Source organism: Phragmites australis, chromosome 12 (assembly GCF_958298935.1).
Source record: "Phragmites australis chromosome 12, lpPhrAust1.1, whole genome shotgun sequence".
Lineage (NCBI taxonomy): Eukaryota > Viridiplantae > Streptophyta > Magnoliopsida > Poales > Poaceae > Phragmites > Phragmites australis.
Window position 1 is genome coordinate 9,080,295 of NC_084932.1, and position 15,770 is coordinate 9,096,064.

A 15,770-nucleotide genomic window follows, 5' to 3' on the forward strand; every position below is an offset into this window, starting at 1 on the left:
TCTCTAGCGTCCTCCTTCCTTTCCTTTTATAGATGCGCCGACCTCGACATATCCTGAATGGGAAAGAGGGGATGCCAATGCCCAGGTGCCACGGAGAAAGGCCTAATCATCTCATTTTGGCGAAGTGACAGGGGCGGTGGAGGAAGGCGGCGCGCATTCGACCACTAGCCGCTGCGGAAGCTTCGGGGTGCCACAAAAAAAAGGCCCACCGGACAGCCTCAGAGGTGCCCGGTGCGCCCACTCTGTCTTGTTCTCCTGCCAGGGCAGGGTGGCAGGCCGAGTGCTTCGATTCTGGTAACGTTATCCCGAGGTGCGCAAGTGGAAACGGGACGGGACCCGTGCATTTAATGAACCCACGCCCCCCAGCCAGGGCATGGCCGGGTCTGACACTGGGGTGTGGGCAGCCGAGAATGTCAGGATGTCAGAATGCCAGGCCACGCGCGCCTATTAAATGCGGCATCGGGCCCTTGACTGGATGACACTCTGGCGACGGGGCCCTTTGAGTCTTTGAACGATCTTGCGCGAACCTTCTGGGGACCGAGTCCCCGGGGGCTGCCACGTGCAGCCCCGAGCACTATTTCCCGAGCATCTTGGGGGGACCTTCGGGGCACCGAGTCCTCGGGGGCTGCCACGTGCAGCCCCGAGCACCCTCTCCCGAGTACTTCAGTGAGACCTTCGGGGCACCGAGTCCTCGCGGGCTGCCACGTGCAGCCCCGAGCACCCTCTCCCGAGTACTTGAGTGAGACCTTCGGGGCACCGAGTCCTCGCGGGCTGCCACGTGCAGCCCCGAGCACCCTCTCCCGAGCACTTTAGAGGGACCTTCGGGGCACCGAGTCCTCGGGGGCTGCCACGTGCAGCCCCGAGCACCCTCTCCCGAGTACTTGAGTGAGACCTTCGGGGCACCGAGTCCTCGCGGGCTGCCACGTGCAGCCCCGAGCACCCTCTCCCGAGTACTTGAGTGAGACCTTCGGGGCACCGAGTCCTCGGGGGCTGCCACGCGCAGCCCCGAGCACCCTCTCCCGAGTCTCTGCTTTTACCTTGCAGGGTGGTGATATGTGGTGGGCGGCCGGTTTGGCCTCGGGACTTAGGGACCCCTGGTTCTAAATACACCGACACATTCGCACTCAGTCTCATCGAAATATGTGCCAGGGACAGCCTTCAGCCGCAACTATGTTTTTTTTTCCGAAGCCGCAACTATGCTTTTTTGACCCTTTGATTTTATTTGTTAGCTACCATTTGAGTTGTTGAACAAGTCGATCCCCTGTGTTGTATGTATAGCAATGCTCTTTTCAACCTCTCTGATCTCCTAATTTTTTTAGAAAATCTTCTAATTCTAACCGAATGTGTAAAGGCATATTTGATTCGTGTATAAATTTGTCACATCTAAAATTAGCTAAGTGTGAGTTATAAAAAAGTGTGGCTAATAGATTCATAGTCACAAGTATAATAAAATTAGTAAAAAAAACTAAGTGTATGACGTGTGAATAAAAACTAATAAAATATGATTTATCATAGTTATAGCAGTCAACTAAATAATTATCTTAAATATAGTAAACTTAGACGTAAACCAAATTTACTGTAAATTTGTTAAATGTTCCCATAGCTGGCTCGGTCTATTGGGCCTCTTCAGTTTTTATCTCGATAAAACCCCATCACCAATTTGTCCATCAAACATGAACTGCAAAAGAAAGGGGACAAAATAGAATAGGAACAGTGAACTCGAGCTTGGGCTGCTTTCAAGCTACGCCGCTGCCGACTCCCACCTCCCGACCACCAGCCGCCGCCATATCCAATCTCACTAACCACCTGCCCGCCTCTCTCGCCAGAGCCCCCTCACCCTCCGCCACCGTCAGGGCGTGGCTTGGTTTCTTCTCTTCCTGGTGAGTAACCTTAGCCTAGCTTGGATGGATTCCCTTGTTCTTGCAGTCGGTTCCCTTCTCAACCAAAAACAAATCTTCCTTTCTCTCTCTCAATTCATGTAGTCGAGGATTCTTGTGCTGCGTGGTACCCTATGCAATCCATCAAGCCATGGTTCGATTAGGTTCTTCTTGGGCGCGCAAGATCGACATTTAGTTGGCAGCACAGGGTTTCTTGCTCAAAAGAGGTGCGGGTGCAGCTAATTTTCCAGAATTTTTGAGGGTTGAATTGAACCGCAACGCTCTGCGCTAAGTCCGCTCCTGCCATGGCGTGCCCTGCTTACAGTATCAGGGGCCCTCTCAAGCTTGTTGCAAGGCACGGCTCGGATGTGTTGGCCAATAGTCACTCGTGCAATGGCTGGAAACCTTTGGTGTCTCACCCTGTTTCTCAGGGTTGGAGCAGCAATTGCTCTTTTGTTGCGACGCGACACATGTCACGTCACATTGTCACTTAATTGTTCGGGCTTCAGAAAGGTGGCGCTCAAACTCGAAAGCTTCAGCAACCGATGCCGGCATTGTTTCTGGTAACATACTGTCATACTCATGGACCTTTCGAATTCACTCTCTTATTTTGCTAGTGTATGTTCGAGAGAAAAAATCCAGCAATCTGAGGTTAAATGTATTAATGTAAATGCAACTTCAAGAGTGAGCTAGTTTCATTTTTATTTATTGTCTTGTTTCAGATGAGCGGATCACCATATTGGTCGTTGGTGGTGGAGGCAGGGAGCACGCTCTTTGTTATGTCTTGAATCGTTCCCCATCATGCTGTTGCATGACCATTAATCCCGAGGTAGTTTTTTCTTTTTTAATTAGCCGTTTATGCATGTTGTAGTTAGCCTATGTATATCAGTTTTAATCGGTCATTAGCGCGGACATTAGTAGCTGCATGTTAGTTACTTTTGGTCAGTTTTTAATCAGATTTAATCGGTCATTAGTGCGGACATTAGTAGCTGCATGGATGTACATTTCAGTATAAATAAGCAATGAAAAAACTAGAAAAGCTACCCAGTTCAGCGCAGCACAAAAAATATTCTACTCGTGTTCTCGTGTGTGTTCGGCTCGGGATTTTCAACAATTGGTACCAGAGCCTGTTTTGTCGATCCAAGTGCAGCTATGTCGTCGTGGGCTCTTATGGGCACGCAGTCGAGGACTCCTCCGTGCCGAGGCCGCCGTAGTTCACCGACACCTCCTCCGCGCCAGCCACAACACCGTGACGACAGTGGCCGTGAGATGGTCGTGCAGCGCGTCATCAAGAAGGCATTGGGCTCAGTGCTCTACCACACGCTCACACGGATGAATTACATCAACTGGGCGCTCGTGATGCGAGTGAACCTGCATGCGCAAGGCCTTTGGGAGGCAATCGAACTCGACGGCGGTGACTACCGCGATGATAGGCTGGCGCGGTCCGCCATTCTCCGCGTTGTGCCGTTGGAGATGCTATCCACTCTCGCCGTCAAGGACATCGCCAAGGACGCCTGGGACGCGATCAAGACGATGTGTGTCGGCGTCGAGCGTGTTAGAGAGGCGAACACACAGAAGCTGCGACGCGAGCTCGGCGAGATCGAGTTCAAAGATGGTGAGTCTGTCGATGACTTCACCATGAGGATCACGAGCCTTGCCAACAACCTTTGAGTACTGGGGGACGAAGTCACTGATGTTGAGGTGGTGCGAAAATTTCTGCAGGTCGTTCCAGAACGTCTCTAGCAGGTCGCCATCTCCATCGAGACCCTCCTTGATCTGAGTATGATCTCGATCGAGGAGGTGACCGGTCGCTTGCGCGCTGTGGAGTAGAGGTACAAACTCGACTCTTCTAGCGGCAATGGCGGGTAGAAACTACTCCTCGCTGAGGAGGAGTGGCTAGCTCACATGAAGAAGCACGATGGCGAGTGAGGATGCAGTAGCGGCAGCAGCGACTCCTATCTTCGTCATGGCAAGAACCGTGGGCATGGCCGCAGCAATGGGTCGTGCGACGGCAACGCCATCACGTCCAATCCAGGAGGTGGTCGGGACAAATGTCAAAACTGTGGCAAATTTGGCCATTGGGCCAAGGATTACCGCAGCAAGCTGAAGCGGGCTGAGGCCACTTGACATTGGGCGACGACGACGAGCTCACGCTTTTGATGGCCAAGGCTTCTGTCGCATCACCTGCCACGTCCACTCCGCAGCTAGTCGAGGCGAAGGTATTAGCACAGCTGGATCGAGAGGAGGACCGCGACGATCGGATGTGGTACCTCGACACCAGTGCCACAAACCACATGGCCGGGTGGCACGCTGCTTTCTCCAAGATTGACTCCGGAATCCGAGGCACCGTCAAGTTCGGTGACAGCTCCATCATTGACATCGAGGGACGCGGCACGATCTTGTTCGTCTGCAAGACCGACAAGCACCGCGCGCTCACGAGGGTGTACTTCATTCCCCGGCTCACCACCACCATCATCTGCATCGACCAACTTGACAAGAACGGCTGCCAGGTGCTGGTTGACGGCGGCATCCTGCAGATCTGGGACACAGATCGATGACTGTTGGTGAGGGTGAGGCGCTCCCCTAGCAGGCTGTACATGCTCAGCCTCAACATTGCGTGACCGGTGTGTCTGTCGGCAAGAGGCTCAGAGGAGGCATGGCGCTGGCACGCGAGGTACGGGCATCTCAAGTTCCAGTCCCTGCACAAACTCTCCAAGCAGGCCATGGTGCGAGGGCTACCTCACTGGGAAGCAAAGGTGAGCATCCTTCCCCAAGCTGGCGAAGTATCGCACGGAGCACGTCCTCAACCTTATGCACGATGACCTCTGCGGGCCGATCACGCCAACGACGCCAAGCGGCAATCACTACTTCTTGTTGCTGGTGAATGACTTGAGCCGCTACATGTGGCTCAGTCTCCTCGCGAGCAAGGACCAAGCTCCAGTGGCAATCAAGCGGTTCTAGGCCATGGCAGAAGTGGAGTCAGGAAGGATGCTAAAGGTACTCCGCACCGACCACGACGGCGAGTTCACTTCGGTGGAATTCGGCGAATACTGTGCCGAGCACAGCGTGCAACGATAGCTCACGGCTCCCTATTCTCCGCAACAAAACAGAGTCGTTGAGCGCCGCAATCAGACGGTGGTCGCCATGGCCCGAAGCATGATAAAGGCAAAGAGCCTCCTCGGAACATTCTGGGGTGGGACCGTCTCCACCGCCGCCTTCATCCTCAACCGTGCACCAACTTGGAGCATCGATGGCAAGAATCCGTACGAGGCATGGCATGATGTGCGGCCAGCAGTGCATTTCCTTCGCACTTTTGGTTGCATCACGCATGTCAAGAACATGAAGCCCCACCTAAAGAAATTGGATGACCAGAGCAGCCCGATGATCTTCGTCGGCTACGAGAGCGGCTCCAAGGTGTACCGAGTGTACGATCCTATCAGCAAGCGCGTGCACGTGACATGCGACGTCATCTTCGATGAGACGGCACAGTGGGACTGGAGCGGCCATGGTGAGGTTGATCCGGTGAGCACAGGGGAGCCGTTCAATGTGGAGTACACTACGGTGTATGCACATGGGGCAGTGGAGATCGAAGACATGGGCAACCACAAAGGAGTCACCATAATCGCCAAGCGTGGTGGACACGGCAACCCCTGCAGCACCGAGCATAGTGGAGTTCGTATCGCCACCGACAAACCCAAAGGATTACCTCGACATCGATCACAATGATGCTCCACTGCTGTTTTGCACCATCGACAATGTCCTCGGGACAGTCTCTCCACGCGGGCTTATGTCGCGCGTTCTAGACTCCGAGCTATTCTTCACTACGGCTGATGAACCATCCTCCTTCAGCGAGGCAGAGCAGCATCAATGCTGGCATCGCGCGATGTTGGAGGAGATGAAGTCGATCGACGACAATGACACATGGGAGCTCGCTAACCTCCCTGCCGGCCACCGACCCATCGGGGTCAAGTGGGTCTTCAAGGTGAAGCGCGACGAGCACAAGGCCATCGTCAAGTACATGGCGTGATTGGTGTCAAAGGGGTATGCACAACACCCTAGGATCGACTTCGAGGAAGTGTTTACCCTCGTGGCACGCATGGAGTTCGTGCGGGTTCTTCTGGCCATGGCGGCACATGAAAGATGGCAAGTCCACCACATGGACGTGAAGAGTGCATTCCTCAATGGCGTGCTCACGGAGGAGGTGTACGTGGTCCAACCACCAGGCTTTGTACATGACGACGTTGAGCACAAGGTGCTCAAACTGAAGAAGGCCTTGTACGACTACGCCAAGCACCAAGGGCATGGAACTCCAAGCTCGACGATAGCCTGATCAAGCTTGGCTTCCAGCGGAGCACCTCGGAGCATGCCGTGTATGGACGCGGCGAAGGTGCATACCATCTCCTCGTCGGCGTGTACGTCGATGACCTGATCGTCACTGGGACTGGTGAACTTGTGATTTGCAGATTCAAGGAAGAGATGCAAAGGTTGTTCAAGATGAGAGACCTTGGACTTCTAAGCTACTACCTCAACATTGAGGTCCGGCAACACGCGGGTGGCATCACCATCAGCCAAACAGCCTACGCGCGCAAGATCTTGGAGAGCAGTGGCATGAATAACTGCAATCCATGTCAAGTGCCCATGGAGACGCGACTGAAGCTGAGCAAGAAGAGTACAAGTCGGCCTATGGATGCAACCAAGTACCGCAGCATCGTCGGCAGCCTCCGCTACTTGGTTCATACCTGGCTCGACATCGCCTTTGCCGTGGGGTACGTGAGTCATTTCATGGAGGAGCCACGGGAAGATCATCTCGTCGCGGTGAACCGTGTCCTGCGCTACATCGCTGGGACTCTGAACATGGGCTGCCACTAGGCAAGGAAGCTCGATGAGCGGCCACAACTGTCAGGATACAGCGACAGCGACTTGACCGGCGATGTCGATGACCGTAAGAGTACCACGGGCGTGCTCTTCTTCCTTGGCTGGAGCCCAGTCAGCTGGCAGTCGTAGAAGCAGAGAGTGGTGGCTCTCTCTTCCTGCGAGGCCGAGTACATCGCCGCCTCCACCGCGGCATGCCAGGTTGTTTGGCTTGCCCATCTGCTAAGCGACATTAACAGTGGCAAGCCCGAAGCAGCACTGTTGAATGTGGACAACAAAGCAGCCATCTCTATGTGCAAGAACCTGGTGTTTTATGACAGGAGCAAACACATTGATACTCGGTATCATTTCATCCGGGAATGCAACGAGGAAAGCAGAATCAACATCAAGTCCAACTGGCAGACATTCTCACAAAGCCTCTCGGGCGCGTCAAGTTCATGGAGCTCTGCGCGAAGATTGGCATTGCCAACACCGAAAAACTGCATCAAGATTAGGGGGAGTTTGTTGCATGACTATTAATCTCAAGGTAGTCTTTTCTTCTTTAATTAGTCGTTTCTGCATGTTGTAGTTAGCCTATGCATGTCAGTTTTAATCGGTCATTAGTGCGGGCATTAGTAGCTGCATGTACACTAATCGGTCATTAGTGTACATTTTAGTATAAATAAGCAATGAAAAAACCAGAAAAGCTGCCCATTTCAGCGCAGCACAAAAAAACATTCTACTCGTGTTCTCATGTGTGTTCGGCTCGGGATTTCCAACACATGCAGTGCAGTTCTATGCGCCCCTAAAATGCTGGTATTGCTCAGGCCGGGGATGCAACCTGTATTTCAGACTTGAACATCTCCAATAGTGATGCAGTTATCTCGTTCTGCCAAAAGAGGGGGGTGGGAATGGTTGTAGTGGGTCCTGAAGCCCCTCTTGTTGCGGGTCTAGCGAATGACCTTGTCAAAGCTGGGATACCTACATTTGGTCCTTCAGACGCTGCAGCATTAGAAGGATCAAAGGACTTCATGAAGAAGTTGTGTGATAAGTACATCCGGACAGCTAAGCTACCTTGTTTTATATTTTATATTGAGTGTTAAGCCCTATACCTTTCCTAGGACTATGAAGTTTTGTTTAGGGAAGATGCCTGGATATGGTGGACGATATTCAATATTTGTAGCATACAAAAAGATAAACCATTTTAGTCATAAGCATACACATATTTCCGTTGTGTCGAGATAATTTTGCTGCACATTCTCATTTTTTTTCCTGAATTGATATTAATAGTTACAGACTATAAGTAATTATCTGTGAGTTTTGGTGGGCATATGTTCAGCTTTCTCACTTTCGGGCTGAACTATATTTTAGTATTATTCATATTTCTGAAAGTCATTCTTGTTGCTAAAAGCAGAGAAAGAAAACACAGCACTTCATTTATAAATATTAATAATTTCAGATGTTAAGCCATACTTATGATGTTAATATATGTAATTATGTTCTTCCTTGTAGTATTGCACATTCACAGAGGCTGTGGAAGCTAAACAATATGCTAAAAATCAAGGAGCCCCTATTGTTACTAAAGCTGATGGCCTTGCTGCTGGAAAGGGCGCTGTCGTTGCAATGACTATGGATGAGGCGTTTGAAGACATAGATTCTATGTTGGTTGAAGGCTCATTTCGTTCTGCTGGTTCACGCGTTATCGTTGAAGAGTTTCTAGAGGGTGAAGAAGCCTCTTTCTTTGCATTGGTAGATGGTGAAAATGCTTTGCCTCTTGAATCAGCACAGGATCACAAAAGAGTTGGTGATGGTGATGTTGGCCCAATTACCGGCGGTATGGGTGCATACTCCCCTGCACCAGTAGTGACAGATGAGCTCAAGCACATAGTCATGGAAAGTATAATTATCCCCACTGTTAAAGGAATGGCAGCCGAACGGTGCAAGTTTGTTGGTGTATTATATGCTGGACTTATGATAGAGAAGAAATATGCCTAAGCTTACCAACGGCCTCTCAGGGCCTCTGATACTGTAGCAGTGGGCCCTTATGTATGTATATATGTATATACGTATATATATATATATATGTATATATGTAAACATATGTACGTATATATGTATAGGTATACATGCATATGTATACATATGTATGTAATTTTCTTTTTCGAGAAATTCTAGAAAAATGTCGAAATGAATATTAGTTACATTCATAAATCGGCTGAAAAAATCTAAAATACAAAGAAAAATATCTAAAACTCAAAATAAAATACTATATCCTAACGGTGGCGGAACCAGCGCCTCTCAGGGCCTTGCTACTGTAGCAGTGGGGCCCTATGTATGTATGTATGTATATACGTATATACATATATGTATACATATAGTTATAATATATGTACATATATATGTATAGGTCTACATGTATATGTATATATACATATACATATATATGTAATTTTCTTTTTCGAGAAATTCTAGAAAAATGTCGAAATGAATATTAGTTACATTAATAAATCGGCTGAAAAAATCTAAAATGCAAAGAAAAATATCTAAAACTCAAAATAATATGAAACAATTTTTTTTAGGTTAGTATTACTTTCATCTACATGTTAAAACTATGTGCATGCATAAAAGTATTATTGTTTTCTCTATAATTAATTTAATGTGTTTAACATTAATAATTTCATAAAAATATTGAAATGTACAAAATTTGTGAACTTAATTTTTTAGTCTTCTTTTGTCGTGCTCTATACAGCAAAATAGAAACGGGTGCGCCACTATATCCTAACGGTGGCGGAATCAGCGCCCTCTCTGGGCCCTGCTACTGTAGCAGTGAGCCCTGTATATATATATATATATATATATGTATATATATATATAGATATGTATATATATATAGATATGTATATATATATATATATGTATAGGTATACATATATACGTATAAGTGTATACATATATACGTATACATATATATGTAATTTTTTTTCGATAAATTCTAAAAAATGTCGAAATGAATATTAGTTACATTAATAAATCGGCTGAAAAAATCTAAAAAGCAAAGAAAAATATCTGAAACTCAAAAAAATATGAAACAATTTTTTTTAGGTTAGTATTACTTTCACCTACATGTTAAAACTATGTGCATGCATAAAAGTACTATTTTTTTTCTCTATAATTAATTTAATGTGTTTAACATTAATAATTTCATAAATAAATATTCAAATGTACAAAATTTGTGAACTTAATTTTTTAGTCTTCTTTTGTCGTGCTCTATACAGCAAAATAAAAACGGGCACGGCGTAGGCGCACCAATCAGACTAGTTGAATACAATGTAAGATTTGGTGACCCTGAATGCCAGGTTAGTTGTCCACCTGCAATTTCTAGTTCATTTCTGTAGACTAACAGGGCAAGAAGCTCCACAATCCCAAATGTTAAAAACAAGACCAGAACAAAATGTTCACAGTCCAGTACAGGGGAATTGTTGGGATGCCTACAGCAAGAATCCACCAATGCCTTAAAATTGTGAAGGTATCTGGCTAGCAACAATAGTTAATACAATAATAGTGTATCGAATGAAACATCTGCAGCCGCAAAACAAGCAAGTGAAAAGTGCTCTGGATGACTCAAAGAAAGAAAACACCCATCTGCCGCCATCTTCTCTTCTGGAATAGAATCCTCCAATTCCTTAGTAGACTTCCAGTTTTGAACAGAAGGATGTATCATAATCTATATAAATGCCTAAACTCAATCATTGCAATTTAGGGTTTTGGTTTGTATGATCACACTATGATCATGGTGTTTTTGTTGGACAACAGAATAAAATGGATTTGCATATCTTTCCAACAGAGTCTGTCCTCGCGCTGCAATTTTGCCCTGAGATTTGCCCTCTAGGTCTGCCTCTAAAAGTTCACTTCACCCTATTAGGAGTCTAGTACATTATTGTCTTCTAGTGGAGAAGCTGAGTAGACTCCATTTCTCTAGTGCAATGGGAATGGTCATTTATGTGTTATGCAATAGCATAGCGGAATTAGACTAGGTGATCAGAGATATGATGTACAGTCTAAAAAAAGAAGATATGATGCACAGAGAAACAACGACGCAAAGCCCACTGAGAAATAGCAATGCCTGCCTACATAGGATTAATCCGTTAGCCATTATACTGTTCCGCTACATTGTTATTTAATCGTTCAATTTTGGCCTCCATAAAGTTACCTCTCATCCATGTAATTTTGGAAGCTCTCACATTTGTTGACCACTGTGGAATCTCCAATCTTTTACTTTGTCTGCCGCAAAAAGTTTGTCACCTTTATTTAATATCAATGCCAGTCAAACATTTCTAACTTGGACCACTTAAATTTTTAATGATATCTATATTGGCTGCAAGAACATTATTCATGGATTCAGATACATTTGTAATGAAATTACTTTTGCTGTGTATAAGCTCATAAATCTTACTAAACTAAATCTGGAAAACTATCAGTAGAACAAATATAATTGTTTTGTGACCAGAAGGATTAGCTGTTTACCTAAGCGCGTATGGAATCTGAACTCCAGTCCAACATCAGCCAAATCGGTCTTCTTGTAACTGATAAACTAATGCATTACTACGTTTTAATATACAGTTGATAAGCTTATGGAAACTTTTCTTTGTTGAATCTTTATTGTTCTTGTCAAGTACATCTCAGAGCTACATTGTACAAGTTTTCAGATGAGATACATAATATATAGTTTTAGCTGCTTCAATTATTTACTTGACCTGTCAATTCATTGCCATCATATTCTGATTATATGTTTCTCTACTCATATTTTCCTGCTCTTACACAACCGGAGACAGCTTCTTTGCCGAGTGCCTCAGGCACTCGGCAAAGGACGATATACACTCGGCAAAGGCTTTGCCGAGTGCTACACTCGGCAAAGGGCGCTCAGTAAACAGTTTGTCGGCAAATATCTCTTTGCCGAGTGCACTTTATCGGGCACTCGGCAAAGGCTTTACCGAGTGCTAATCTGACACTCGGCAAAGGTCTCCGCTTTGCCGAGCGGCAGTGAATCAAACACTCGGCAAACAGGCCATCTTTGCCGAGTGCCTGGACCGTGGCTCTCGGCAAATCTGTGATGTTTGCCGACTGCAATGGCCTTTGCACTCGGCAAAGCATGTTGTCACTTTGCCGAGTGTCAGGGCCATTGCACTCGGCAAAGTGACTGAAAATAGCCTTTTTTTATTTGTTTTTTACATCCCATCCAAACAAACAGAAGATATATATATATATATAACAAACATCACCAACATCACATATATATCATCAACAGCACATATATATCACCAACACCACATATATATCACAAACGTCACATGTCTCACAATATATCACAAATAAGTTCACAAGTAATCCAAGTGCTCCATCATCTACAACCATAATTGCAAATAGAAGTACCATTAACAACCACAAGTATCATCACCAAGATGGTCAATGAGACTGATTTGGTGAAGGATTCGCTGAAGCATGAGGATCGTTCGATGCCTCCGATTGATTCTGCACAAAGGAGAAGAGATTGCATGTGTGAGACAAGATAAATATATACCATACATGAATAAAACTTTCATACTCCACTAGGTTTGACCGTAAGCATGAACATACAAACTAAAACATTTATACTCACAGGAGTAGAATAGTGAGGAGGTGGAGGTGGAGGTGGAGCGAATAGCGAAGGTGGCGGAGCTACACCCGTAGCGGCGCCAAGACTTTGCATGTACTGAAGAATCTCCACCATCCTCCGCTGCTCGGCCTCCACCCTCTCCATCGTCGCCTGCATTTGCTCCCGTATCCTCCTCTCTTGTTCCAGCTGGGCCTACAATATATTCACCCCAATGTTACAATAATGCAAAGGAAAGGTATGAAAAAACCAATGAACGACGAATAAATCAGGAATAACCTCGAGTGCCTCCACCCGGTGGTGTGAAGTGTCCTTCCGAGGTCGTATGGCCGGGCTCGTGCTCGTGCTGCTTGCTCGAATCTAGGAGAGACTGGGAGTAGCGGCCGAGTCGATTGCGCCGTCGCCAATCCAGTATCGCCCATGCTTCTTGCCTCCTCCCACCCTCATGACGACTTCTCCATCAAGGTCCTCGGTGCTCGGATCGTACTCTGGCCCATGGACCTCCCTTGCCATCGATGTGTACTCACTAAGGCGGTTGTGGACGGTCGCATTGCTGTACGCCTCGGGCCCGTCCTCCGGGTTGTAGTCGACGTCGGACGTCGCCTTGCCCTTGTGGGCCATAGCAAATGCCTTGAAGATGGAGCAAGGCTGGCCACCATGTGACGCCGACTGCGAGAAAAACAGCAAGATGATTAGAAATCATGCAGGATTGAGCGTTAGAATAAATAAATGAATTCGCGTACCCATGTTTCTGCGTATCCGCTGAGGTTGCGGCTGCCTTGATGGTGTGCTACACCTGGCATCATCAAACGCCGCTCCCGGCACAAGTTGTGCGTCTCCTCCCACTCGCATGAGCACCACTTGTCCACCATCTGTTCCCAGCACTGGGGATGCGCGGCGCACCAATAAGGAATCATCTACAGGCCATCAAGTACATGACATATCAGAAGATGAAATTAAGCCTACTTAATCTCAAAAGGAATCAGTATTAATGTTCTGTATTTACCTGCAGGTACTGGTCCCGGGTCAGCGTCATGGTTCTTGCGTCCCTTTTGGTGACCTTCGTTCCAAGGACGGTCCCGTGGTAAGTTACGACGGCCTGGATGCGCGCCTCGTAATGCATGTCCACGACGAGTTTTTTGCAGCATTTGGTAGCCACCGCATCCGCCCTGGCCTCATGTCCTTCCTGGCATCTAAAGAAATCCTGCATACAAACACGATGTATCCATTCATTATTTCAAGAATGTCCAATGAATACGATGTATTGAGCAATGTAGTGCGAGGAAGACTTACCCACAGCTCTTGCTTCACCCGCTCCGCCTTGTTGTTGAATACCCTGCGGGCCCGATCTGCAGCATCGGGGGCGGCGGCGTAGTGGTCAAACGAGTAGGCCGGCCCCGTCACTCCGGCGTACTCAACCAGGTTTCGTGGTCATGTTTCGTGAACAAGATGTTCGAAATTGGTGGTCTGTTCCTGGATACGGCCTCACATTATACTAAATAACATGAATATCATTTTTCCATTCATTTTTTTTCATTATTCGAATGACTAGCAGTTATAATTTGAATTATCCAAGAAAATTCAATTAATTGAAATAAATTAAAGAAATATAGAAAAAGTCCGAGAAATGTGCCACATTGGAACATGGAGTACCAGGTATTGTATGAGGACTGCAGAAAAAGTTTGGAGGTCAAAAGTGAAAAAAAAAATAGGATTTGCCGAGTGTCAAAAAATGATACTCGGGAAAGGAGCCTCTTTGCCGAGTGCCAGATGTTTGCCGAGTTCTTTCTCTCTGGCACTCGGCAAATAGCCTCCATGAACTTGGAGCACCAGGTATTGTATGAGGACTGCAGAAAAAGTTTGACCACCAGGTATTGTATGAGGACTGTAGAAAAAGTTTGGAGGTCAAAAGTGAAAAAAAAAAATAGGGTTTGCCGAGTGTCAAAAAATGACACTCGGGAAAGGAGCCTCTTTGCCGAGTGCCAGATGTTTGCCGAGTTCTTTCTCTCTTGCACTCGGCAAATAGCCTCTTTGCCGAGTGCCAGATGTTTGCCGAGTTCTTTCTCTATAGCACTCGGCAAATAGCCTCTTTGCCGAGTGCCCGATAAAAAGCACACGGCAAAGTCTGGGACACTCGGCAAAGAAGCGGTCTCCGGTAGTGTTAATACGTTCTGATGATGCGATTAGAACCCGATTTGGCACAGGTTCTGCTATCTGCATGCAGAGGAGAATTAGACAAGGTTTCACTAGCCTGATCGCCGGAAATGGCAATGGTGGTTGTGATGGCAAGCCTAGGATACCCTGGCTCTTATAAGAAGGGAACTGCAATAAAAAATGTCGACAAGGCTGAGCAGGTTTCCCCAGCTGTTAAGATATTCCATGCTGGGACAGCTCTGGATGGAAACAACAATCTTGTAGCTGTGGAAGGCCGGGTTCTTGGTGTCACTGCCAAGGGCAAGGACATTGAAGAAGCAAGGGAAAGAGCATATGGTGCAGTAGATGCTGTTGATTGGCCAGAAGGGTTTTTCACGCGTGACATTGGTTGGAGAGCACTGAGACACAAGCAGATGGCTAGCTACCCATGATCATGAGATTTTCGTAGAGAACCACAACTACTGTGAGCTTGTATTTTTAGGAGTAATAAAAAGGGAAAAAGTGTAACCACCACCGTTGTGGCTGTGGAAAGACAAGGTGTTGCTAGTGAAACAGTAGCATCTTCAAATTTGAACATTTGCTGATTTCAGCATGATTCTGTTGATGTTTGAACTGATCTTGTGTTCAGACAAACTTTTGGGTGACACTGCCATCTGAACTCTGAGCTACTTTGTCGTCTTCAATCTTCGGATTAGTGGATCTGCCCCTAAATAAGTGTGACATGTCTTAACTTTTTAATGTCGAGTTATTATTCACTAAAAGGCTAATGACATTTATGATCTTCATTTTGTTTACTACACTCATTGGATCAGCTCTGTCATCTCAAATTACAGAACAGAGATGCACACAGCAGGAATGGTAACAAGGGACAACTTACAGTGGCCACATAGCTACAGAAGAGGTGACACAAACAAGTGATACGAAATCCAGTGTGCGGCTGCTCTATTGGAGAAAGAATATTCTCTCTTTGTTTACATAGCTACATGTGCTGTCGCTATGTCAAGTCACAGTGAATTTAAAATTGTTGCCAGGTTCTGTTCGGTGAAATGACAAATAAAATATCAAAGCATTCGAGTAAGCATCTTTACCCCCTGTTTAACTTTTCTTCCATGAAACTTGCAGCTTCTATCTATATCCTTTCATGATCAAAGCTAAGCGCGATCGTGAAACGGTTTTCTTATGTGAATTCTGAAGCTGCTGACACTGTACGTATGTCTTGAAACCATGCTGTCCAAGCA

General features: G+C 46.6%; 1 pseudogene; it reads left to right on the forward strand.

Annotated features, from left to right (window-relative positions):
- Window positions 1-1,676: 1,676 nt before the first annotated feature.
- LOC133886999 (phosphoribosylamine--glycine ligase-like) lies at window positions 1,677-15,247 on the forward strand (annotated as a pseudogene).
- Window positions 15,248-15,770: the final 523 nt, after the last annotated feature.